The 27,986-nt window shown below is 44.0% G+C and overlaps 1 protein-coding gene and 1 long non-coding RNA gene across 8 annotated transcripts in view; one reads left to right on the forward strand and one right to left on the reverse strand.

Moving 5' to 3' along the window:
* Positions 1-156: 156 nt before the first annotated feature.
* LOC140620290 (uncharacterized) lies at positions 157-27,980 on the reverse strand. Of its 2 annotated transcripts, none has more exons than XR_012020069.1 (4): positions 27,640-27,980; positions 26,283-26,382; positions 7,237-7,271; positions 157-3,448 (listed from the first exon to the last, which is right to left on the reverse strand). It is a non-coding gene; the product is annotated as an uncharacterized lncRNA (long non-coding RNA). The 2 variants fall into 2 exon arrangements; XR_012020068.1 differs by having other exon boundaries at positions 27,390-27,973.
* Positions 27,296-27,986, forward strand: part of PRDM14 (PR/SET domain 14) — a 185,188-nt gene continuing 184,497 nt past the window's right edge. For 4 of the 6 annotated variants that reach the window (XR_012020065.1, XR_012020066.1, XR_012020067.1 and 1 more), the window contains exon 1: positions 27,334-27,462. The gene's annotated coding sequence lies outside the window, so the exon portion shown is untranslated. Of the gene's footprint in view, positions 27,463-27,986 lie in introns of all 6 variants that reach the window. The other 2 variants (XM_072804319.1, XM_072804320.1) reach the window with 2 other exon arrangements.

Consider the following 27,986-nt stretch of genomic DNA (forward strand, 5'->3'; position numbering starts at 1 on the left):
TTGAAGAAGAAAAAATGTGGGACTTCTATTGATTAGTAAAAATACTTACACAGGAATGGATAAGTACACAAGAAAAGAACAGACCCAGAGATAGGTCGGTATATATATATATATATATATATATATATATATATATATATATGAGGTAGGTATCTCGGTATATATATAAATTCAATATAGAGATGGCATTTCTTTTTTTTTTTAATTTTTTATTTATTTATGATAGAGAGGCAGAGACACAGGCAGAGGGAGAAGCAGGCTCCATGCACTGGGAGCCTGACGTGGGATTCGATCCCGGGTCTCCAGGATCGCGCCCTGGCCCAAAGGCAGGCGCTAAACCGCTGCGCCACCCAGGGATCCCAGAGATGGCATTTCTTTCTTTCTTTCTTTTTTTTTTTTTTTTTTTTTGAGATGGCATTTCTAATCAGATTAGTAGGAACCCATTCCAAAAAAGAGTTTTGAGACAATTGGCCACATTTGGGATTACATGGTTGGAAACTGATAGGCATTCTTTAAAAGGCAAGAAAAAAAAAGGCAAAATAAATTTATAAAAATTTAATATTCTAACAAACTGAAGACAGCAAACAATGTGCAACAACATGATGTTAAAAACAAAGTTTATAAAAATAAGTGAGGAAAATTAGAAATGAGCAAAGAGGGCAGCCTGGGTGGCTCAGCAGTTTAGTGCCACCTTCAGCCCTGGACATGATCCTGGAGACCCAGGATCGAGTCCCACATCAGGCTCCCTGCACGGAGCCTGCTTCTCCCTCTGCCTGTGTCTCTGCCTCTCTCTCTCTCTCTCTCTCTCACTGTATCTCATGAATGAATAAATAAAATCTTTTTTAAAAAATGAGCAAAGAATATGAACATTATGAAAGTGAAAAATGGCTACTAAATATTCAAAGATGTTCAGTATCACTCGTAATCAACAAAGTGCAAACTAAATGAGTTAACCTTTTCCCCTCCATTTAGCAAAAAAATTAATAGCCATAAACACTTCCAATGAACTTTAGTGGAAATATAATCTTTTGGCATCCAAAGCAAATGTTTCAGTGTGAGGAACTGGTGTATCTTCTTTGAATTTTGGGTAATGCTCATCACCAAAGCCATATGGCTAAATTTGGCAAACTGATCAAAGTCCTCTTAAATCCAGGGCATCCTCCAAGATATCCTTTGTTTTAGACTACTTATGCCATATTCAAACCTTTTTCTTCTTTCCTACCTTGTGCTTTGCATTTGTTTTAATGGGTTTTTTTTTCCTTTTCTGATTGGGATTGTATGAATAATTTCCAGCCTTTATTCGTTATTAATATATGTATTTCAAGGTTATAAATTCTCTGTTTACTGCTTTTAGCAGCATCCTCTACATTTTGTCTATTTATCCTATTAGTTAAAATCTCCAATTACAGCTTTGGGTTTTTCTTTCTCCTGTCACTTTTTGCTTATTGTTAGCCAAAAGTGATGTTTTTAGGAGCATGTACATTTCTCCAAGATGAACAGACTATTTTATCATTTTATAATGACCCATTTTCTCTCATAATCTTCCTTGTCTTATTGTCTTTGTTATTAATATAGGCCCCTTAAAACTGAATCCATTAATAGTGAAAGGGAAAAGAGGGAAACTCAGTGGGGAAATATTAGGAAGACAAACCATGAGAAACTCCTAACTCTGGGAAACAAAGCGTTGCGGAATGGGAGGAGGATGGGGTAACTGGGTTGTAGGGTACTAAGGGCACTTGATGGGATGAGTACTGGGTGTTATATGTTGGCAAATTGAACTTAAATAAAATATTTTTAAAAAACAATTCATTTAACATTCAGTGTCTTTATTCATCCTTTTAGTTTCAACCATGTCAACAGCCTGAAGGTAGTTCTTAATTTTTTTTTTAATTTTTTTTTTATTTATTTATGATAGTCACAGAGAGAGAGAGAGAGGCAGAGACATAGGCAGAGGGAGAAGCAGGCTCCATGCACCAGGAGCCCGATGTGGGATTTGATCCCGGGTCTCCAGGATCGCGCCCTGGGCCAAAGGCAGGCGCCAAACCACTGCGCCACCCAGGGATCCCAGTTCTTAATTTTTTATCTAGTTTTCTATCAGTAAGAGGTATTAAGGTCTCCAACTATGATTGTCTCTTCCTTTATCACCGTTGCTTTTGCATTTTGAAACATTGTATTCGATAGATATACATACATATAAACATACCTGTGTGTGTGTGCGTGTGTGTGTGTGTATAAAATGGCTATATCTCCTTTTGATAAATTTACCCCTTAATCATTTGGTCAGAGATAAGAAAGTGAGGAAGCATAGCAGATAAGACTCAGGGGAAGAATGTTCCAGTAAAACAAACAGCAAATGCAAAAGTTAGAGACAGAAACCAGCTCTGATATCCAAGGACAGTAAGAAGGCCAGTGTGGCTGGAGAAAGTAACTAACTGATGGACATGCAGTAAGATACAAGGCCTGAGAAGTAGCCAGGGGCAAGATCATATAAGATGCTACAGGCCAAGGCAAGGAATTTGGAATTTATTCTACGTGTATTGGGAAACCATTTGAGAGTTTCAGCAAGGGAGTAACATGATCTAATCTATGTTTTTAATAGACTGGCTTCTGTGTGAAGAAAACCAGTTAATAGGCTCTTGAAGAGATCAATTAAAAATGGAGGATTAGGGATGCCTGCCTGGGTGGCTCAGCAGTTGAGCATCTGACTTCGGCTCAGGGACTGATCCTGGAGTCCCAGGATCGAGTCCTGGATCAGGCTCCCTGCATGGAGCCTGCTTCTGACTCTGCCTCTGTCTCTGCCTCTCTCTCTGTCTCTCATGAATAAATATATAAAGCCTTTTAAAAAAATAAAAATAAAAATAGAGGATTAAACCCATAACTTCAGGTCTCTCTAAAAAATCCCACTAAGAAGAAAAAGAGAGAGGAAAGCAAACCATAAGAGACTCTTAAAGAACAAACCAGGTTGGTGGAGGGACTTAGGTGGGAAGTGAGCTAAATGAGTGATGGGTATTAAGGAGAGCACTTGTTACGATGAGCACTGGGTTTTAGGTCTAAGTGATGAATCACTAAATCTTACTCCTGAAACTAATACACTATATGTTAACTAACTAGAATTTTTAAATTTTGGAAGAAAAAACTACAAAATCCCACTAAAACAGTAAAGACTGTTATATACAAAGGCATAAACCCAGAAGGACAAGGATGATAGGAGCCAAAACAACAGCAGGAAAGGTTTAGAAGCTGAAAGCAGTTACGAGCGACAACTCATTTGTAGACCTAAGAAAGCTGAATGCTAAGCTAGCCATGAGTGATGCGAAAAAGCAAGCAAAGTTGCACCACGGAACTTCTCAGTGGCTCAGGAATTAGGTTCCTCCGATGCGGGTTTGAGAAGCCTGGTCAAGAAGCTGGCAGATGTGCTTCTCTGCTCCAAGCAAACGACTTCCCCAACCTGGACAGAAGAATGAAATTATATTGTGCAGAAAAGTTTAAGAGAACAGTTGGGGGATGGTGTCATACTGAAAACGGTATTAAGTGAGATCTGCAGTTAGAATGTTAATCTCTCTTGTGGAGCCTGGGTGGCTCAGTCGGTTGTCTAACTTCAGCTCAGGTCATGATCTCAGGGTCCTGGGATTGAGCCTCCCGCCCCACCCATAACCCTGCATAGCCCCACATAGCCCTGCGTTGGGGAGTCCACTTGTTCCTTTCCCTCTGCCCCTGCCCCCACTTGTGCACTGTCTCTTTCTCTCAAATAAAATATTTTTTTAATGTCAATAACGGAAAAATAAATAAAAAATAAAATAAATAAAATGTCAATAACGGGGCAGCCCCGGTGGCTCAGCAGTTTAGCGCCGCCTTCAGCCCAGGGCGTGATCCTGGAGACCAGGGTTTGAGTCCCACATTGGGCTCCCTGCATGGAGCCTGCTTCTCCCTCTGCCTGTGTCTCTGCCTCTCTGTGTGTCTCTCATGAATAAATTAAATCTTTTAAAATAAGTAAATAAAACGTCAATAACGGAATGCCTGGGTGGCTCAGCGGTTAAGCATCTGCCTTCGCTCAGGGCGTGATTCTGGAGCCCTGGGATTGAGTCTCACATCGGGCTCCCAGCATGGAGCATGCTTCTCCTCCCTCTGCCTATGTCTCTGACTCTCTGTGTCTCTTGTGAATAAATAAATAAAATCTTAAAAAAAAAAATGTCAATCCCTCTTCACCATATTAGTTTCCTAAACACTGTCCAGTCTGGTCACCTAAAATCTAGCAGCCACAAAGGAAAAATCTACAGCTACTAACATCTGTGGTTTCCCCAGGAAAAAAACAGTGTCACCTTATAGTAAAGCCCACAAATGACAATCCTGCTCACATACACTGAGCTTCCATTTTTTACTGCCTCCTTGTAAAACATGAGTGCATAGCTAAGGATCATGGTATTCCTTTTTTTTTTTTTAAGATTTTATTTATTCATGAGAGAGAAAGAGAGAGGCAGAGATATAGGCAGAGGGAGAGGCAGGCTCCATGCCGGGAGCCCGATATGGAACTTCAGGATCATGCCCTGAGCCAAAGGCAGACCCTCAGCCGCTGAGCCACCCAGGCATCCCATGGGATCACAGTATTCCTAAGGAAACACTGATTTGAACATGCATGTCCCTCAGATCTCCTGTGCAGGGCAACGTGGTCACCTGAGGGCCTGGCTTACTGCACACTTCCCACAGGCAACTCCCAGCCAATGACAGAGCGAGTCGGAGTAAGACAGGCCACCCTTGGGAGCTGGAACTGCTCCGATCTGGCTTCTAGAACACTATATCGGCTTTGCCATGCTATATTAGAATTGCACTGCACTCCAGGACTTTCACCTAACCTTCCTGGTCACACAGCTCTTCTAGCCTGCCCTGGAATCCCCCTACCTTCCCTCACAGGCATGTCACCTAACAAATCCCATCTAATCTTATTTTGGCAACTGCTTCTTGGAGGCTGCAGACTAACACAAATGAACCAAGAAAGCAGATAGTTAAGATGGGAATTGGGCCTGGCTCACTTGAGGCCGGTGGAAGAGAATGTCATCTTGGTCAGTAAGTATGGCACAGATAGTCCCTGGCACAAGGTGATGACTCAGTTGTTAAGGGTTTCACTGGTGGGGACCTAGGAAATGTGAAGGGGAACGCTGTAGCAGGTGGGATGATGCAGGACATTTGAAAGACACAGGGCGGAGAAAGCCCATAAAGACAAGTGGAGAAGGCTGATGATGCCAGGATGGGTTGATGCCCGGCAGGACGACAATGAGGCTGAGGGCTGTTAAAGAATAATTAACACTAACTATGAGCCCACAGGGCCCCTGTGGCAGCACCCAAGGACGCTCCTCTCTCCTGCAGTGGAGCAGCAGACAGCTGAGTGGCAGGCTAAAGTCCCCATTGTTAAGGTTTAAATGCTCAACTAAGGGATCCCTGGGTGGCGCAGCGGTTTGGCGCCTGCCTTTGGCCCAGGGCGCGATCCTGGAGACCCGGGATCGAATCCCACATCGGGCTCCCGGTGCATGGAGCCTGCTTCTCCCTCTGCCTGTGTCTCTGCCTCTCTCTCTCTGTGACTATCATAAATAAATAAAAATTTAAAAGAAAAAAAAAAGAATTTAAAAAAAAATGCTCAACTAAGGCGGGTTAGTTATGCAACAGACATGGCCCTGGTTGGGAAAACCTGGGACCCCAAAACATGGGTGGAAATATGTAGATGGTTGCTCCTGACTTCGAAGTCCCCTGAACCTTCTGGGTTTGCAGAGGCAACCCACTCTTCTCTACCAAGAACTATTATTGGCTAAACATCTGTAGTCAAAAAGGAAAGAATGAAGGAGCAATGGCCTGAATGCAGGCTCCTCAAAAAATTTGTTCAGTTCTCAGACCTGAACCAACTCAGAAATCCAAAATGCAGTGACTGAAGAGGTGACCAAGTCCTTAGGAGTAAGAACCCTGCAAGACTATGGCAAGTATGCATACCATGGCCATTCCTCAGTCTTTCTCTAAGGGAGCTACAGGTGACTATACACTGGGAGAAAGGGAACGAGCAGTCACTGGAGGACCATTGACACAGGATCTGAGTCGACACAAATACCTGAAAACAAACATCATCCTGAGCCCCTGTAAGAGGCCAAGGAATCAATAGAGTCCTGGCTAAATGAAGTCCCACTCACAGGCAGCCCATTGGTTCCATGGGCCCACTAAGTGGGTGTTTCCCCAGCCTCCATGTGTACAACAGCAAATAATATACTTGACAAGGTGGAACGACCCCCATTGGATAACTGGCCTAGGGAGAAAGCCAAATGGATGCTGCAAAACTGCCCTCCCACTAAGACAATTCAAAAACAATATTGCTTTGGGATGGGGATGGATTATGGAGATGAACACTGCTATTAATAAGACCTGAAGATTAAAAAAAAAAAAAAAAAGGGATCCCTGAGTGGTGCAGCGGTTTAGCGCCTGCCTTTGGCCCAGGGTGCGATCCTGGAGAACCGGGATCGAATCCCACATTGGGCTCCCGGTGCATGGAGCCTGCTTCTCCCTCTGCCTATGTCTCTGCCTCTCTCTCTCTTTCTGTGTGACTATCATAAATAAAATTAAAAAAAAAAAAAAAACCTGAAGGACGCAGGACAGTGGTCCTGTAATTCGACAGGCCCCTCGTGATGCAGCCTGGAGAGCGACCACAGACGACCACAGATTTAACTACTTTAAATTTTTATTGCAGCCACTGTGCTGGACGTGGTATTGCGGCTGTAGCAGATGGACAAGACATCAGGCACAGGAATGCAGCCAATGATTTGGCAAGTGCATTCTCTTCTTTTTTTAAGGCATTCTTTTCCAATTATATTTTTTTTTCCAGCTTTACTGAGGTATAATTGACAAATAAAATTGTCAGTAGAATTCCAGTAGGAATGGGGATGTCAAATTGTGACAACTCTAAATATGTCACCTGTAGATAAGGCTCATAGATCCTTTGCCTGAGTCAAATGTACATTAAAAAGGTCAAGGGCCACTCCAGGAAGTCTGCAGTGGCCAGCCCTGGAGGTCTGAGCTGTCTGGGAGTTAGGAAGGCAAAACTATCTGAGTGGGTGTGGGCTCTGAAACAGCGCCAGTATGGTCCTCTGGAACCTGGGGCTGTGAAAGCTGTGCTGTTGGAGCTGGAACAATGCCTTGAACCTTCTGAGTTCCAAGGAAAAGGAATATTTAAATTGAGACGTGTTATGTTGCATGAAAACTCACCATCAGGTTTCAGTTGATTTTAACACTAGTGTTTTCTTTTGATGGCAACAGTTGGAACAATCCAGTTAACACACGCACACACAAGAGAAAGAGAGAGAAAAGAAACAGCAATGAGCTTTAAGAGAATAAAGCAGTTGAGCAACTCGAACTCAAAAAAAATGAAGGAGCCAGGACAGCTGGGGCTACCTCAACAAGAGTTTTTTGACTTTCTCCCCGTTACAATGATTTGGTGGCAATGCCCCAATTTCTGAGTTCTTTGTCCCAATTTCAAAAGTACTCAGAGAGAAAAAGATTTTGGACTACCACGGATCAGATCACTAAAGAGCTATGGTTAAAGAGCAGGGCCACTTGGCACAAACTTGGGAGTGTTACCAGAATCATGGAGGCATGAGGAGCCGGCCCGGAAGCTCTGCTACATCTTTCTAAAGTGGGAGCACAAGGACAAGGAATGTGGGAGCCACATAACCACTGGAAAGGAGGGAATAAAATGACCATCACATATAGATTAGTTATCTAGGAAATCCCACAGAATCAATAGAAACCTATAAGAATTCATAAGACAGTTCGGAATGAGAAACATATATGAATTGAGTAAGCAATCATTAATACCACTAATAAAAAAAATACCACTAATAAGTAAGAAGAATATAGGAAATACAAAATTGACATTCACAATACCATTTTTTTTTAATTATAAAGTTCCTAAAGATAATCTTACAAAAAAATGTATAATTTTATTTTCCTAAGGAACATAAAAGAAGATTTAAGTAGAGGACATTAGAATGAGAATGTCCATTAGTTTTTCACAACTAATTTATAGGCTTAATTTCAACTTGTGTTTCAATGGGATTTTTTAATTTGCCAAAATTATCTAAATTTTATCCACAAGAAGAAACAGATGCAAAAGCTTTCACACTGCTAGAAACCAAGCTTCAATATAAATAAATATTTGACATTAAAATTCTGGAAAGAAATAGCCCAGAATAGTGACAGTAGTTTCTCCATAGAGAGAGGGATTTTTTTTCTTCACTACAAGTTTTCTATATTCTCCAGATGTCCACAGTAAACAAATTGCATTTATAAAAGAAAAGTAGAAAGAGGATGTTACTTTTAATTCACCTGAGACACTCCTTTTTTGATGTTTTCTTGTAGTCATCATATGCATTTTAAAAACAAAGCTCAGGGATCCCTGGGTGGCGCAGCGGTTTGGCGCCTGCCTTTGGCCCAGGGCGCGATCCTGGAGACCCGGGATCGAATCCCTTGCCGGGCTCCCGGTGCATGGAGCCTGCTTCTCCTTCTGCCTGTGTGTCTGCCTCTCTCTCTCTCTCTGTGTGACTATCCTAAATAAAAAATTTAAAAAAATAAAAACAAAGCTGAGGGCTTGTGGGTGGCTCAGTGGTTGAGCGCAGCCTTTGGCCCAGGGCCTGATCCTGAAGTCCTGGGATGGAGTCCTGCGTCAGGCTCTCTGAGAGGAGCCTGCTTCTCCCTCTGCCTGTGTCTCTGTCTTTGCTTCTCTCTCTCTGTATCTCTCATGAATAAATAAATAAAATCTTAAAAAAAAATAAAAAAATAAAAACAAAGCTGGGTCTATGGTGAATCAAACTTGTGTATCCCATTTTTTTTAAAGATTTATTTATTTATTTATTTGACGAGAGAGAGAGAGAGAGAGAGAGAGAGAGAGAGAGAGAGAAAATGAGCAGGGGCAGTGGCAGAGGCAGAAGGAGAAGCAGACTCCCTGCTGAGCAGGGAGCCTGACATGGGACTTGATCTTTAGACCCTGAGATCATGACCTGAGCCCAAGGCAGATATTTAACAGACTGAGCCACCTAGGAGCCCCTCACTTTTCTTATTTTAAATAAGCATTTTCTCATGTCAGTAAAAGGCAGCTTATACAAGTTTAATAGTCTGCATAATAGCCCCTTGACTTGAGTCATTTCTAATTTTTCAATAGTATGAATAGTACCAAAGTCATTTTTGTGCTCACAAATTTCTATATTTCAGATTATCTGCCTTAGGAAAGATTTCCTGAAAGCATGCAGCATAATTTATTCTGTCACCAACCATATAAGAGTATTTGCACCAATATAAACTAGTATAATTTTTCCTTATGTTTCCTAGTGTGAGAGACATTTTAAAAAGAGCCAAATATAGATAACTTTTTTCTTCAACTCTTTCTCACCTTTGTAAATATACTAGAATGACAATGAACTACTTTTATTATCAGAAATGCACACACACAAGCCTTGTGCAGAAAAGGCCTGATGGTTCCCCCACTGGGGGGCCCCAAACCCTAAGACAACACTATGGCGATGCCTACCAGAAGAGGGAGTAGTAGCTACTGTATTTGCTGCTTCTCAAAAGCTCGCTCAGGATCATAGATAATCCTGAATGTTTGCTTTTCAAAATTTAATCTGTTATTTTTGTTCCCAAAAACTGACCATTTCCTCCTCCTGCCCTGTACTATCTACTTGCCTTTTCAAAGAGACACCCCTGCACCTACCCTCAGGCTAACACACTCTCTTGTCAATGGTTTCTCCAGCAGAGGGAAGCTCTGCTAACAGTCCCTGTTTGGTCTGAATAACCCAAGAGAAAAAAAAAATTTTTAAGATTTTTATTTATTTATTCATGAGAGACAGAGAGAGAGAAAGGCAGAGACACAAGCAGAGGGAGAAGCAGGCTCCAAGCAGGGAGCCCGACGTGGAACTCGATCCCGGGTCTCCAGGATCACGCCCTGGGCTGAAGGCGGCGCTAAACCGCTGAGCCACCCAGGGATCCCCCCCAAGAGGAATTTGAAAACAAAACACAGATACAGAAAATGATCCTACCTAAAAAGCAAGCGTTTCCCATCCTTTTCTAAACTGCCCTAGAGATGACTTATTTCACTTCAATGTGTATACATTTCTGAAGTGCACACACAGTGTAATAGGAGCTAACAACGTGAGTGCCAGGAGACAGGTAGGACCCAGGCCATCCATCCTGCACACTGTGTAGCAGGCCACATGGGACGAGTAACTGGTGGACAAGGCAGAAATGCAGCATTGTGGTCATTCTACTGCACTCGTTCCTGGACTATGGAACCTGGAGACAGCAGAGGGGCATGACGACCAATCACGCTGAATCTATTTGCTCTCTTAGAACAAAGCAAAACTCTGATCACTGGGTAATGAGTGACCTTGCAGTCTAGACGATGACCCCTGAATTCATCTACTCCTTCGGAGTTCCCTTGTATGTCCAGTGCCCACCAGCACACTGACTCCCTTTAATGCTCTTTGTTTTTCAGAATCTGTGATGCTAAATAGCAAATTAGCCTCTGTTTACCCTCCTTCACTGTTCCCTTGACTTTCCAGAAGTCCCCAAGACTCAAAATTACTGGAATATGGGCCAAAACATCCACCCTGATTTGCCATTGTGTAGTCTGGGGCTCTGTCACAATGCACACTGCTCTGTGGTCTGGCCTCAGAAACCAAAGGCTCCAGCATGTGGATGGGCACTGCATGTCCATGCAGGATTTGTAGGGCAGTGAGTGCTGAATTGCACTCGTGTTCATGGGCAGATTGTTAGGCAAAGACATGTTCAGTTATTGTGTAGGCATTCGGTGCGTGTTAGTGACTTGAAGCTCACTTCTGTTTCTGCTTCTGACAGGGGGCCTCTTGAGAAAATAGCATACTGTGGCTACAACAGTGAAAAGCCCATTTCTGGGAGCACATGGGTGGCTCAGCTGAAGTGGTTGCCTTCAGCTCAGGTAATGATCCCAGGGTCCCGGGATCGAGCCCCCCATCAGGCTCCCTACTCAGTGGGGAGCCTGCTTCTTGTCCCTCTCCCTCTCCTGCTCTCTCATAAATAAATAAATAAATAAATAAATAAATAAATAAATAAATAAATACCGCTGGGTAGATTGGCTTCGAGCATGTGATTGTGAAAAAGAGCAGAAGCAGTTTTGGCTAAGAGGAGGAAAGGAAAGAGGTCAGTGGGGTGTGCAGAGGCAAATGAAGGGAAGAAAATGATAAGCAGCCAGTGTAATTTATTCCTTAGCTAAGACACAAAATAAATATTGATTTAATACATCACTATGAATGTGCTCATAGTCTACTCGGAAGACAGAGACATAAGCAAATAGCCTTTAAATCATTGTACCCCTTGGACACCTGGGTGGCTCAGTGGTTGACCATCTGCCTTTGGCTCAGGACATGATCCATCCCAGAGTCCCCAGATCAAGTCCCACACCGGGTTCCCTGCAGGAAGCCTGCTTCTCCCTCTGCCTGTGTCTCTCATGAATAAATGAATAAAATCTTTAAAAATCAATCAATCAATCATTGTACCCCCAAGTGAAGACAATTTAAAATATTATAGGACTCGGGGTGCCTGGATGGCCCATTCAGTTGAGCATCTGACTCTAGCTTTGGGTTCAAGTTGTGATCTCAGGGTCATGGGATTGAGCCCATCATCAGGCTCTACACTCAATGTGGAGTATGCTTGAGATTCTCTGTCCCTCTGCCCCTGCTCCCCTCCTCCCCAGCCCTCTCTCAAATAAATAAATAAACCCTTTTTTTAAAATTAAATAAATAAAATATTATAGGGAATCAGAGTATCTACTGTGCACTAGAAGGTTTCATGGAAATGGTGGCATTTAAGGTTTCCAAAGGGGCAGCACTGAGATTCTGGTAGTTGAGAGATATAATCCAGGTAAGGAATGAAATTCTAGGAGCCTCTTCACTGGTAGAGAAGCCTCCTGGGACCATGTTTGGAGAGAAAAGATAGGGATTCTCCAGGCATTCAAATACCCTGCTAGACAAAAGGCCTGCCTTCCAGGCTCCTCCCGTAGATGAGCAGACTTAGAAAAGGGACAGAAGCAGCTAGCCCACACTTGAGCCCTTCATTCCAGCATAGGTGACAGTCTTCACAGCTGAACTAACCCCAAGCACTCTAGAGACAGGCACAGCTAAAGTAATAAGAGGACAGAATGGAAGGGAGGAGGAGTTCAGCACTTACCTGGTGTAAAAATAATAGTGAAATATTAGAATCAAAAGGAATTTCAGATCTAAATTACCCCAGCACCATCATTTTAAAAACAAGGAAAATAAGACTAGATTTGTGTCTGGATTTATTGACCTGTTGTACTTTATGCCAGTTATTGACTTATTTCCTCTTGACCCAAATTCAGGCCATTGGCGTGCTTGCTGTATGAAAACGAATCTGAGGGGGCACCTGGGTAGCTCCATGGTTGAGCGTCTACCTTTGGTTCAGGTCGTGGTCCCGGGTCCTGGAATCTAATCATGCATCAGGCTCCCTACTCGGTGGGGAGCCTGCTTCTCCCTCTACCTCTGCCTATGTCTCTGCCTCTGTCTATGTCTCTCATGAATAAATAAATAAAATCTTTTAAAAAAAATGAAATGAATCTGACCTCTTTAGATAGCTGGCACTGAAGCTTTATCAGAAGAGGGCACTGGGGATCCCTGGGTGGCGCAGCGGTTTGGCGCCCTGCCTTTGGCCCAGGGCGCGATCCTGGAGACCCGGGATCAAATCCCACGTCGGGCTCCCGGTGCATGGAGCCTGCTTCTCCCTCTGCCTATGTCTCTGCCTCTCTCTCTCTCTCTGTGTGACTATCATAAATAAATAAAAAATTTAAAAAAAAAATCCAAAATCTGAAAAAAAAAAAAAAGAAGAAGAAGAAGAAGAGGGCACTGGAGGGACACCTGGGTAGCTCAGGTGGTTAAGTGTCTGCCTTCATCAGGACAAGATCTCAGGGTCCTGCGATGGAGCCCTGCATTAGCTCCCTACTCAGTGGGGAGCCTGCTTCTCACTCTCCCTCTGCCTGCCACATCCCCTGCTTCTACTCCCCCTCCCTCTGAGTCAAATAAATAAATAAATAAATAAATAAATAAATAAATAAATAAATAAATAAATAAATTTTAAAAAGGAGAGGACGCTGGAAAGTCATCACAGGAGGAAGGAATTTTGCAGATCCGGGAGGTGCATGGCTTCTCCTGCGCTGGCAGCTTCTTCAGCAAACTCCTTAGATGCTTTTTTTTTTTTTTAAGATTTTATTTATTTACTCACGAGAGACACAGAAAGGGGCAGAGACATAGGCAAAGGGAGAAGCAGACTCTCTGCAAGGAGGCTGATTCAGGACTCTATCCCAGGACCCTGGGATCATGACCTGAGCCCAAAAAGCAGACACTCAACCACTGAGCCACCCAAGCGTCCAACCCTCAGGTGGTTTTATAGCAGAGTGTCTCCTGTGAGACATCTTCCTATAAACAACCCCCAGCATCCTAGAGGGTCGATTTCCAGCAAGTTCTACTAGTATGGCACCATAGCAACTCATCTGGCATTCAGTAGCCATTTGTCCAACAAGATCCACATCTCAGCTTATAGGGTGTGGGGTGGCTAAAAGATACAGTGTTATATAATACTATATTCACTATTATACATCTGCTATTCCTATATTTCTGAACTTCTCATCTTATTCATCATTCCCTAGTCTCTCCAATCCTCTACTACAGATAATAATTTTCTTTTACTTTTTTTTTAAGCTCTATACCCAATGTAGGACTTGAACTCACAACCCTGAGATCAAGAGTCACATGCTTAATCGACTGAACCAGCCAGGATCCCCAATAATCCTTTATATTAGGCTTTCAGTATTCAAATCACTATAAGGTTTGTCTGTCCTGATTGGTCCCAGATAGACAGGATTTTCAACAAAGATAGCTGCTTACTGGGGCGCCTGGGTGGCTCAGTGGTTGAGCATCTAACTTCGGCTCACATTGTAATCCTGGAGTCCCGGGATCGAGTCCCACATCAGGCTCCCTGCATGGAGTCTGCTTCTCCTTCTGCCTATATCTCTGCCTCTTTCTCTCTGTGTCTTTCATGAATAAATAAATAAAATCTTTTTAAAAAAAGATGGCTGCTTATTGTGGCTGTTTTTGGTTTGTTTTATACCAGTGATTTTAATTAAGGTAAAATATTAACTTGAATATTTTTTATTGAAACATCCTCTAAAAAGAAATATCTCTAAACACTTCTAATCCAGAAATGAAATGGCTCTGTTCTAATGAATGGGAGGTTTATAATTTAGGATACAGATAATAGTTTAGAAGACTCAAGATTAAATGACCACATATAACTATCCCTCAAGTATTTAAATTTTTAATGTCTAATGTCAGAATATCCCATGAAAACCTCCTTTATCTCTAAAGAGTATATACATTTGAATGGGGCAGGGTTGGGGGGAATCTTGGTCTTTGGGGTAAAAATTCTTTTTTTTTGGGGGGGGGTAAAAATTCTATACATAGGAGTAATCTACTGTATATGTTACAAATTATTGACATTTCAAAAAGTAATGAAAACCAGAGAAATGGTTTACAACTGCTGGGTTTTTTTATATACTTTCTCTAAGAAAAATTCACGTGTCTTGCATTCCCAAGACAGAGGACAAACTAAAGCCAAATTAAGAGAGGGTGTTCCATAGCAGAACATTTCCAAAAATAAAGTATTAGAGGTAGACTAGAAGAAGGGAGAAGGAAACTATTCATTTTTTTTAAAAGATTTCATTTATTTATTTATGAGAGACACAAAGAGAGAGGCAGAGACATAGGCAGAGAAAGAAGCAGGCTTCATGCAGGGAGCCCAATGTGGGACTGGATCCTGGGACTCCAGGATCATGCCCTGGCCCAAAGGCAGGTGCTCAACAGCTGAGTCACCCAGGGGTCCTGGAAACTAACTTTTCAGAGTTGTAAGCATTATAAACATTTTTCTCATTAAAGAGTACAAGATATTTTTAAAAAGAAAAAAACACAGGCACTGAGAAAGAAGAATAGGTTACTCATTGAAAATAAGACAAGTGGGATGCCTGGGTGGCTTAGCAGTTGAGCACCTGCCTTCGGCCCAGGGCGTGATCCTGCGGTCCCAGGATCAAGTCCCACCTTGGGCTCCCTGCATGGAGCCTGCTTCTCCCTCTGCCCGTGTCTCTGCCTCTCTCTCTGTGTCTCTCATGAATAAATCTTAAAAAAAAAGACAAGAAAATTGATGAAATTTATAAATCATAAACAGACATTTTCTTCTCCTTATCTACTTTATAGAAAAGTTGCAAAATTTTAAAATGATATTTGAGAAAATTCAATGAAGTAGATTCTGGGAAGATGGTACCTGAGTTAAGTATTTGTACTTCTTCTTTTTTATTATTATTATTTTTTTTTTCTTCCTTCTTCTTTCTTTCAACCAATTTATTTCCTCTCTGGAAACCAAAGACCTCACATAACCCCATGAAGCAGCAGACTCCCAAAAAGTGGATGTCAAGAGACAATTCTCCATTTGTTCTCTCTGCACATCTTTTTTTTTTTTTTAAGTTTTTATTTATTTATGATAGTCACAGAGAGAGAGAGAGAGAGGCAGAGACACAGGCAGAGGGAGAAGCAGGCTCCATGCACCGGGAGCCCGACGTGGGATTCGATCCCGGGTCTCCAGGATCGCGCCCTGGGCCAAAGGCAGGCGCCAAACCGCTGCGCCACCCAGGGATCCCCCTCTCTGCACATCTTAAGAGCAAAGCAGACTATCCTCTCTGAACTATGTTTTCAAGTATGTTTGGATAGCAAACAATCTTGGAAGATGGTGACAGGGTGCCTCTCCAAAGCAAAGAGCAGGTTTGCTTAGTGTCCCAGAAGACAGAGCAAAGGGCAGGCATACTCACTGCACATTTTTAGAGTCCAATCTCCTCTACTCCTGTTATGGAGCATACTGTGTGCACTGGAGTCACTTCACCCTCCTGCTTTGCCCTAAGGAATTGGGACTTGGGGAACTGGTACAAAAATATTTGTAATCTGGCTATTACTGTGAGTAATAAACCACCCTCATTTCTGATCCAGAATTCTAGTGTCTTCCACCAGCCACCATGAAACTGTGGCAGACTACCTTGGTAACTTGCAAGTAAGATGAAATCTCAGAATTTTCAGTTCTCAACAGTCAGTTGGATAACATATGGTTGGATCTTGTCTTGTTTTTTGTTTTTGTTTTTATGTTTTTATTTATTTATTCATGAAAGACACACAGAGAGAGGCAGACAGAGGGAGAAGCCGTCTCCATGCAGGGATCCAGATGCTGGACTTGATCCCAGGACTCCGGGATCATGCCCTGAGCCAAAGGCAGATGCTCAACCGCTGAGCCACCCAGGCATCCCTTGTCTTGTTATTTTTAAGTCCAATCTGAAAACCTTTGCCTCTTAATTGGGGTCTTTCTTCTTTTTTAAAGATTTTATTTTTAAGTAAAATAAAATAAAATCTACACCCAATATGGGGCTTGAATTCACAACGTCAAGATCAAAAGTCACATACTCCACCAACTGAGCCAGCCAGACACCCCTGGAGTCTTTCAACTATGTACATTTAATATAATTATTGAATACTGAATGAGCAGACTACAAATAAGTCCATGTTATTAAGACTGAAAAGTTTAAGGTCTTTGTCTCAAGTCAAATGAAATTTGCCTTGAGTAACCATCTAAAAAGCTTGTAAAGTCTATTATTCCTCTAACTATCTTCATATCCCTAAGAATTGCTTTAGGTGAAAAAATTTTTTTCCAAAATCTTGAATTAGCAGGGGCTGCAGTTGTTTGGTCTCTGGTCAGAGATAGCCAACCTCTGACTGGGGGCTAAGGTCAGGTTCACAGGCAGCATCTGACTGATCATGATAAATTTTTATGGGGTCATCTCCGTCCAAGCCCATACCTCTGTGAGGCCCAACATCTGTTTCATATGTATACTCTCATTTTATTTTATTTATTTTTAAGTAAGCTCTGTGCCCAACGTGGGGCTTGAACCCATGACCCCAGGATCAAGAGTCACATGCTCCACTGACTAAGCCAGCCAGGCACTCCTGTATACCCCAATTTTAATCCAAATGCCTGTGTGTATTTACAAAATGACACAATTTACCAATTGGCCACTTTGAGGAACTTTTGGTATGACCAAAATTGTCCACCTTAGGAGCACCTTAAAGGGGCAAAGCAGGGTTAGCAAATTTAATTACTTACTTAATTTAATATTTGATTGTCAGCCTTTTATGACCACTATAAAGAACCTTCAATCAGTACAGGGAAGCTGTGATCCCAGTCTCCCTCACCTACATGAACTAGTACAAGTATTAATAAGTCCTTCAGAGCCACAACTCCTTCTTCAAAGTGTCAGAAGACTGGGGGATGCCTGCCTGGCTTGGCTGGTAGAGCCAGAGTCTTAACGTGACTTTTAATTTCAGAATCTTGACTATAAGCCCCACATTAGGACTCTACTTAAAAAATAATAATAATGAGGGCAGCCTCCGTGGCACAGCGGTTTAGCGCCACCTGCAGCCCAGAGTGTGATCCTGGAGACCTGGGATCGAGTCCCACGTCAGGCTCCCGGAATGGAGCCTGCTTCTCCCTCTGCCTGTGTCTCTGCCTTTCTCTCTCTCTTTCTCTGTGTCTCTATGAATAAATAAATTTTAAAAATCTTAAAAATAATAATAATAATAATAATGGTGGGCACCTGGATGGCTCAGTTGGCTAAGCATCGGCCTTTGGTTCAGGTCATGATCTCAGGATCCTGGGATAGAGTCCTGCATTGAACTTCCTGCTCAGCAGAAGGTCGCTTTTCCCTCTCCCTCTACTCCTCCCCACCTTGTGCTCTCTGGCTCTCTCTATTTCTCTGTCAAATAAATAAATAAAATCTATTAAAAATAAAATAATAATAATGGAATTGGAGGAATAATAATAATACATAAATTTTGAAAAAAGAAGAACTTGGGAAACTATGTATTCCTGAAATTCATCAAAAAGAACAAGAACTAAAGAAAGCACAAAATGGGGATCCCTGGGTGGCGCAGCGGTTTGGCGCCTGCCTTTGGCCCAGGGCGCGATCCTGGAGACCCGGGATCGAATCCCACCTCGGGCTCCCGGTGCATGGAGCCTGCTTCTCTCTCTGCCTGTGTCTCTGCCTCTCTCCCTCTCTGTGTGACTATCATAAATAAAGAAAAAAATATTAAAAAAAAAAAAAAGAAAGCACAAAATGTGATACAATCCTTACCCGAAACAATATCTATTTTATTTCGAGTCAACATTAACTGGACATTAATCCAATTTTTTTTAAAGAGCAAATTCATTGATGATTTTAAAATCGACTTCAGATAACAATCTGGAGTAGATCAATAATGTGAAGATCATATTATCCTCATTTCTTATGAACCCTTGTAAGCCAGAAATCAAGGATTTGATTATTTGAAGGCTGGCGTAAGAAATTACTCCTCTGAGAGTAATGAGAGCCGTGGGCGGCTCAGCGGTTTAGTGCCTGCCTTCGGCCCAGAGCATGATCCTGGAGTGCCAGAATCAAGTCCTGCATCGGGCTCCCTATGTGGAGCCTGCTTCTCCTTCTGCCTGTATCTCTGCCTCTCTCTCTCTCTCTCTCTGTCTGTCTCTCATGAATAAATAAAATCTTCAAAAAAAAAAAAAAGGAATAAAGAAAGAAAGAAAAGAAATTACTCCTCTAATAGATCTATAGCATCTTCCAAACATTTTGAGAGAGTTGTAGAACAAAAACAGAGTTAGACCATAAACAAATTAATGGTTTTTCTAAGTAAACAATGGGATGGCCCTAGATATTTTTTATGCCTTCCAAAAAATGTGCATGGATAAGGATACTTGCTGCTACTATGAACAAAAAGGATGCTGGAAAACCAACATTCCCATTCTTGGCAAGGAAAAATCTAATATACAATGAGAGAGTTTCAAGAGAAATGGTAGCACTCAACTTCCAATTCTTTCCTTAAAACTCATAAGAAGAATTGTCACAATTCCGGGCCACACTCACTATTTTCTGATAGTTATATGTGTTACACTTTTAATAATAACCCTACAAGTAAATTCATCACTCTCCCTTGGAGTCAGTGAAAATTTAAGTGGTGGATTTTCCAATAGCGCTGATATCCTCTATGTCCCAGCTGCTGTTACTCTTGGTCTTTTCACTAGAAACATAATTTTCCCTTGTGATATCACATTAGCTTAAACTTAATGAAGAGAAAGATTTATTATGGAAATGGAATTGACAAATTAAGATGTCCTAGCAACTAAAGCAACTAACCACACACACACGTACACACACAAAATCTGACTAAAAAAATAGGCAGAGGGCATTTTTCCAAAGAAACCGTATAGATGGCCACAGACGCATGAAAAGATGCTCAACATCACTCATCATTAGAGAAATGCAAATCAAAACCACACTGAGATATCACCTGTCAGAATGGCTAGAATCAAAAAGACAAGCAATAACAACTGTTGGTTAGGAAGTGGAGTAAAGGGAACCCTCAAGTATTGTTGGTGGGAATGTGAATAGGTGAGGCCACTATGGATGACAGTATGGGTCTCTTCCATGAAATTCTTAAGACTGTACCTGTCTTCTGCAAATCATAGCTAATTTTGGATACAAATACATAAATCCGATCCAAACACATAAATCTGACACACCGTCTATGAGGTACCAGAGTCCTAATGGGCCAAAAATTTACCACCATTTTCACGGTTACTGAGGCTGAGCACCTCAAGGTTTAAACTGATCCATTCCAACTTTTACCCAAGCCTGCATAGTGTCCTTAAAGCTTGAAGAAAAGGAAGAATTAAAGTCCATGCTAAAAGGAATAAAAGACAAAGAACTCATTTCACCTCGTACTAGTCCTTATAACACTCCTAGTCTGACCATTAAGTAACTGGGTATACAGATTTTTTTCACCAACTCAGATTATCATTGATAAAATTATACCTCACATTCTGTGGTGCCAATTCCAAATACTATTCTTGCCCTAACCCTACCCAAAACCATCAGTTTTACAGCTGTGCATGTACTTCAGAGTTTGTTCCTTTAAATTTGAATTAATACCAAAAAATAATAATAATAATAAATAAATAAATAAATTTGAATTAATACCTGTTTACCTGTCTTTGGAAGAACCTATAGTATACATGCATTACTATGCCTCAGAGATTCACTGTCCCTTACCTTTCATAAGTTCTTAATTAGGACCTCAAAGTTTCACTGTAGGATGAGCTTTTACTAAGTTTTAAAGATTAGAAAAGCACGAATATAAATTCTATCTACTTTCTGACTTCTAGCACAAAAAGACAAAAAAAGTTGTAATTTTCTCTAGCAAGAGGTTCATTATCCAGGCCACGATTTATCTCAGGCAAGTTGCTTATCTCTGACTGGGTGACTACAGGCCATCCAGAATTTGCCAAGACTCACTACTTAAAAATTATTCTAGGTCTCACAAGACATTGTAGACAGAGAGTTCCCAATTTCCAGGAAATTGCTTCTTCTTCTTCTTTTTTTTTTTTTTTTGTAAAGATTTTATTTATTTATTCATGAGAGACGCAGAGAGAGAGAGGCAGAGACACAGACAGAGGGAGAAGCAGGCTCCATGCAGGGAGCCTGATGTGGGACTCGATCCTGAGACTCCAGAATCACACCCTGGGCCGAAGTCAGGCATTAAACCGCTGAGCCAGCCAGGGATTCCCAAGCTTCTTCTTTAAGACCAGACTAGAGATCCCAGGGGGGCGCAGCGGTTTGGCGCCTGCCTTTGGCCCAGGGCGCGATCCTGGAGACCCGGGATCAAATCCCACAATGGGCTCCCGGTGCATGGAGCCTGCTTCTCACTCTGCCTGTGTCTCTGCCTCTCTCTCTCTCTATCTGTGACTATCATAAATAAAAATAAAAAAAATAAAAAAAATAAAAATAAAAAAAAGACCAGACTAAATCCTTGGTGACAGAGCTCCTCTCCTGGAAACACAAGCATGAATATAAATTTTGCTGACTAGGGCTAGCTCTTCAACCATCCTCTATCCTTGATCAGTCTAATTTACCATGAGTTTTAGAATCCTCCTTGAACCCAGTGGTCTCCCAAGTGTACAACCTTTGTTACTTAATGAAAATGTACTACATTCCTAGCTTAGCCAGTTTATATCCTCTGCAATATCATTACTTTCTCCAATACCTATTTCTATTCAGCACCCTTAGCCTTTGAACCCTGCTATTCTCCTTCCATCACAAAAGTAGGGAAAGATGCATTTTTCTGGGGATTTATATAAGAATCATTCATACCCCATTGCAGACTTATTAGAAATGCCTTTGGACAGTCCACACTTGACCCTGATAGTTGATGGGTCATATCTACAGACAGAAACGGTAAATGATCAGGCTATGCCATAGAGTTATCTAAGTCACTCTTAGAATATGATTCTTCAAAACCACAGAGATACCACCTTACACCAGTCAGAATGGCTAAAATTAACGTCAGGAAACAAAAGATGTTGACGAGAATGCAGAGAAAGGGGAATCCCCCTACACTGCTGGTGGGAATGCAAGCTGGTATAGCCACTCTAGAAAACAGTATGGAAAAAAAAAAAAAAAGAAAGAAAGAAAACAGTATGGAGCTCCTCAAAAAGTTGAAAATAGAGCTACCCTATGACCCAGCAATTGCACTACTAAAAATTTACCCCAAAGATACAAATATAGTTATGAGAAGGGGACCTGCACCCCAATGTTTATAGCAGCAACGTCCCCAATAGCCAAACTATAGAAAGAGCCCAGATGTCCACTGACAGATGAATGGATAAAGAAGATGTGGTATATATAATGGAATACAACTCAGCCATCAAAAATGCAATCTTACCATTTACAATGACGGATGGAACTGGAAGGTGTTATGCTAAGTGAAATAAGTCAATCAGAAAGACAACTATCATATGCTCTCACTCATGTGGAATTTAAGAAACAAAACAGAGGATCATAGGGAAAGGGAGAAAAAATAAAACAAGATGAAATCAGAGAGGAAGACAAGCCATAAAAGACTCTTAATCATAGGAAACAAACTGAGGGTTGCTGATGGGTGGGGGGATGGGGTAACTGGATGATAAACATTATGGAGGATGTAATGAGCACTGGTATTACATAAGACTGATGAATCACTGACCTCTACCTCTGAAACTAATATGTTTAAAAAAAAAAAAAAAAAGAATATGATTCTTTACAGCCCAGATGGCAGAATTAATTGCCCTCACTAGAGCCTGCCAACAGGCTAGACAAAAGAGAGTTAATATACACTGTAGATATACCTTGAGGTAACATATGATGTCTGGGTGCTTTGGAAACAGTGAGGCTGTCTCATCTCAGTGGGGATTCCTAACAAGGCCAAGAAACTTCACAATACCTTAATACTGCCAAAGAAGTTGTATCTAAGGCACTCTAGATGCTAAAAGAAATGCCCTGTCCAATCATTTACCCCAAGCAAGGGGTCCTTACAAAGTATTGGGCCATGGAGCTAACCAAAAATCCACTAACTTATAGGGTTTCAAAGCAACCATTTCAAAATGCTAAAATAAGGCCCCAGTATCAAAGTGGGGAGACAGATCTGGATGTAAATTGTATGAAGATATTCTCTGGTATTCTCAAAATGGCTTCCTAGAAATGAGAGCCTCTTGCAGAAAAACTTGCTGAGATTGCAGATGAGACTACCACCATTCCAAGGACCCAACACTGGTTGTCATTCTTTTTTTTTTTTTTTTTTTTTTTTAAGATTTATGTATTTATTTCAGAGAGAGCACACACACACGAGCAGGGGGAGGGGTAGAGAGAGAAACAAGTAAACTCCTTGCTCAGCAAGGAGCCTGACACAGGCTCATTCTCAGGACCCCCCCGATCACGACCCAAATGGAAATCAAAAGTAGAACACCCAACCAACTGAACCACCCAGGCATTCCAGACACTGGTCATCATTCTAAACTTTGAGGCTGTTGCTGAGGACTTCTCACCTGACATTGATATTCTCTAGGCAAAAGAAAACCAGGTAGGGGATCAGGAGCCCAAACCTTAAGGCCCATTTTAATTCTTCTAAATGAGCTCCAGATAATTACACCCTGCAGGGGAATCTGAATGTGTTCACACATCATATAAATGGAAATATACAGAATGTGCTGTTCAGTATACTGTCAGAGTCTTTACTCCGACCATGAAATGTTTTGAGGCACCCTAGAAAAAGCACACAGCCAGGATAAGGGGTAGAGATGTACTGATACATGCAACTGCCAAAACTCATGGTACGCTTAAGATATTTGCATTTTGTCATGTATAAATTCTGCTTTAAAAACAAAAAAACTCCAAATATTGAACTTCAGTTAATGATATTTATGTTGAAATTATTTAAGCATGAAGTATACTGATGGCTACAGTAGCTTCCTATTCCTTTTATTAAAGACTGACAATAAATAGATGATAGATAGATAGGTAGATAATAGATAGATGATAAAGACTATTATTCCTTTAATAAAGACTTGCAAGTAAGGAAGTAAGGACACTTACAAGTGTCCTTTGAGAGACCTGGCCTCTGCAGATTCTGTGACTTCCTCAGCTGTCTCCTCCATACCAGACACCTTTCAGGCCTGTAAAGTGACCCTCCAGGCCTCAGGGCCTCGGCCCCAAGTGTTCTCTTGAACTGGAAAACCACTTGCTCTCATTGCCTAGTTAACTTCTGCAAATCCTTCCAATCTTATAGGGCACAGTCCTCCCTGCCTAGGTCAGGACATGATCCTCTTCCCCTTCATTGCTGCTTTGTGTTTTCTTCTTTGCGCCCATCACAGTTCACAGCTGCACATTCATCAAGTAATCACAAGAACATTTATCTTCCTTGTAAGACTGTTATGGGGACCAGGGCCTTGACAGAGAGCTACTTGACTCACAATTGTATTCCCCAGTGTCTGGCTTGGTGCCCCGCACATCAATAGCGAGATATTCAGGAAGTTTATTGGATAAATGATTAAAGCAAATTAAAATAAGATACCACTTTTCACATACAAGATGGATAGCTTTAAAGGACTGGCAATACTTACTCTAAGGTAAGGGTGTGGAAAAGCAGGGCACTTGGACTCATTGACGGAGGTGTAAATTAGTATGGTTTGAAGTGCCTATCAAAATGTTCAGCGTTGGGACACCTGAGTGGCTCAGTGGTTGAGCATCTGCCTTTGGCACAGGTTGTAATCCTGAGCTCCTGGGTTCAGGTTCTGCATTGTGCTCCCCACAGAGAGTCTGTTTCTCCCTATGCTTAGGTCTCTGCCTCTTTCTGTGTGTTTCTCACGAATAAATAAATAAAATCTTTAAAAGAAATGTTCAGGGATCCCTGGGTGGCGCAGCGGTTTAGCGCCTGCCTTTGGCCCAGGGCGTGATCCTGGAGACCCGGGATCGAATCCCACATCGGGCTCCCGGTGCATGGAGCCTGCTTCTCCCTCTGCCTATGTCTCTGCCTCTCTCTGTGTGACTATCATAAATAAATAAAAATTTAAAAAAATAAATAAAAAGGTAACTTTCCTAAAAAAAAAAAAAAAAAAAGAAATGTTAAAAAAAAAAAAAAAAGAAAGAAACGTTCAATGTTGATACCTGTGGATCCAGATCTTTCACACCTAGGTATTTATCCTACAGGCACAATAGCACAAATATGTATTTGTATAACAATGTTCCCAGGGATCCCTGGGTGGCGCAGCGGTTTGGCGCCTGCCTTTGGCCCAGGGCGCGATCCTGGAGACCCCGGATCGAATCCCACGTCGGGCTCCCGGTGCATGGAGCCTGCTTCTCCCTCTGCCTGTGTCTCTGCCTCTCTCTCTCTCTCTCTGTGACTATCATAAATAAATAAAAATTTAAAAAAAATAATAGTTTCCTGGGAGCCTATTTAAAAAAAAAAAAAAAAAAAAAAACAATGTTCCCAGAAGTTGTTTCAAGTGCTGAAAAACTGGCAACAATTTAAACACCTTTCCAGAGGAGGCTGAAAAACTAAACTACATCCATAAAATAAATTTCTGCATTATATAACCATTATAAGGAATATATATAAATCCCTTAGGGGATAGGAGTAAAGACTAAGAGTGAGAAAAAGTTGCACACAAGTATAATCCCATTTTGTTAAAAAAAAAAAAAAGCAAACCCTACCCATGTAAACACAATTTAAAACTATGTATTAAAAAAAAAAAAAAAAAAGAGGGATGCCTGGGTGGCTCAGCGGTTGAGCATCTGCCTTTGGCTCAGGGCGTGATCCTGGGGTCCCCAGATCGAGTCCCACATCAGGCTCCCTGCATGGAGCCTGCTTCTCCCTCTGCTTGTGTCTCTGCTTCTCTCTGTGTGGTTCTTTCATGAGTAAATAAATCAAATCTCTAAACGAATTAAAAAGAAAGAAAGAATAAACCAAACTATTAATCAGTATCGCCTCCAGAGAGTGGGATAGGAGACAGTCGGGGACTGCTACTTTTACTTTATGATTATGCTAAACAAGCAAGTCTTGTCATTAATTTTTTTATCATTGTAAACTCTAGATTATTTCCAGAACAAGACCTGAAGATAAGGTTCACGTTGCTTCTGCTAAAATAAAGCCACAACCGGTGAACGACTGCACAAGAAAATGGCCTCCTAAGGACCTAAGTCCACAGACCATCCAACTGTCGGCGCATGTCTTTAAACCCCACAGGTTTGGGCAACCCAGGTGGCTCAGCGGTTTAGCGCCGCCTTCAGCCCAGGGCCTGATTCTGGAGACCCGGGATCAAGTCCCACGTCGGGCTTCCTGCATGGAGCCTGCTTCTCCCTCTGCCTGTGTCTCTGCCTCTCTCTCTCTCTCTCTCTCTCCCTCTCATGAATAAATAAATAAAATCTTTAAAAAAAAAAAAAAAAAAACCCACAGATTTAAAAAAAAAAAAAAAGGCAGCCCCGGTGGCTCAGCGGTTTAGCGCCACCTTCGGCCCAGGGCGTGATCCTGGAGACCGGGATCGCGTCCCACGTCGGGCTCCCTGCATGGAGCCTGCTTCTCCCTCTGCCTGTGTCTCTGTGTGTGTCTCTCAGGAAGGAAGGAAGGAAGGAATGGATAAAAATCTTTAAAAATAAAAAATAAATGAATAAACCCCACAGGTGAGGTCCAGGAGGAAGGAAGGTAAGGGTAATGGAAGCGGGTGGGAGTCCTGGGGTGGACACGCCTCCCCAAGAGGCCCGCAGGACTTACTCGGCTTTTCCAAAAGCACAAGATCCTTCCTAGACCTGCTGTCCCTCGAGGGAAGCTTCGTCGGGTTCTCCTTGGACGACTGGCCAGGTTCTCCGCAGGACTGAGTAGAGATTTACAAGAGGGAGAGAAGGAAACCCCGAGCTCCTCGCCGACCCGTCCGGGGTGAGCAGATAACGCTCGCCCGCCCCCGACCTCGGTGCGGCGGGGGAACCGGTCAGCACCGCCTGCTCCGGCACCGCCGCGCCGCGGGCTGAGGCGTCGCTGTCCGCCGGCCGCCTGGACGTGGCCTCCCTTCCCTCAGGGTCGGGCCGGCGTGAGGGCGCCGACGGCGGGGGCGGCGGGGAGCCCGGCCCAGGCCGTCACCGGCGGTACCGGGGCTTCTCCCCACCCCGGATGCTTCCCCGGGAATGTGAACGGGCCCAAGTGCTCCTTTCTTTCCCTCAAGGGCCGGCGCGGGGAATAAAAATGCGGTCCCTGAGCGCCGGGTCTGGGTCTGCGTCTGGACGGTGCCTTCCAGAGCCCCGCGCGTCCGAGGCCCGGCGCCCTCCTTCCCCGGGGGCAGCCGCGGCGGCGCTAACCGGGCCCGGACGGCCGCGGGAGCGTCGGGGCCGGGCGCCGCGTCCCAGCCCGAGGGGCGGCGCCGCCTCCCCACAAGGTACCCGGGACGAACGTCCCCCCGGCCCTTGGGGGTGACGCCGCCTTCGGCCGGGCTCCGCGCTCGCGAGCTCGGAGCCGAGGGGCCGCGGCCGGACGCCAAGTCCCAGCCTCGGCCGGCGGGTGTGCGGGCGCCCGCGGTCCCCGGGCCGCCCCCCGGCCACCCCCTCCCTCAGCCGGCGGGCCCGGGGGCTAGCGGAGCCCGAGCGCCCCCGGCAGGGGTCCGGGGCGGGGCTGCAGCTGAGGAGCTACCGGCGCGACCCCCTGGGGACGGGAGGCTCGCGCGCGCCGGCCAATGGCTGCGGTGGGCGGGGAGGAGAGCGGCCGGGGCCCTGCGTGGGCCGCGGGTCCCTTCCCCACCCTCGCCGGGTCCCGGCCCGCGGCCCCGCCCGCCCGCCCGCCGCCGCCCTCTTAAACCCGGCGCTCGACCCCGTCGGCCCGCCCGAAGCCTACCGGTGCGGAGCCCGCGGAGCCCGCGCCGCCCTCGGGCTGTGGAGGCGCCCGGCCGGCGGCGGCGCTCGGGAAGGTGGGTGCCGGGCGGGGGCGCCGCGGGGTCCGGGGCCGTCGTCCGCCGGGGCGGTTGGGCGCTGTCACCGCCTCAGGGGCTCCCGGCCCCCAAGGGGCAGAGCTTGGCCCGGGGAGGCGGCAGCCGAGCGCCCTCGGGGCTCAGGAGAAGGCCGCAGGCGCCGCCGTCGTGGCTGACCTCTTCGCCTGACCCCGTGTTCTTCAATTTCGGAGTCACGACCCCGCCGCGTCTCCTTGTTGGCTCATCGATCCTGCCCTCGAGCCCCGGCGGCCCCTCGGCCTGGGACGACGCGCGGCCCTGAAAACGCCGTCCTGGCGGCGCGGGGGCGGCGGCCGCCCGGGCTTCCCTCCCCCCGGCCCGGGGCGCGTCCTCGAGCGCTGCCGAGCGGCGACCGCGGGCCCCCGAAGGGCCAGGTGCGGCGACCAGAGTCCCCGGAGGGGCTCGGGAGGTGGCGGGCCCGGCCCACGTGGCGGACGCGGCGCGGGCCGCGGGCTCTGAGGGGGGCCGGAGGTGGCGCCGTCCTG

Source organism: Canis lupus, chromosome 28, assembly GCF_048164855.1.
Source record: "Canis lupus baileyi chromosome 28, mCanLup2.hap1, whole genome shotgun sequence".
NCBI lineage: Eukaryota > Metazoa > Chordata > Mammalia > Carnivora > Canidae > Canis > Canis lupus.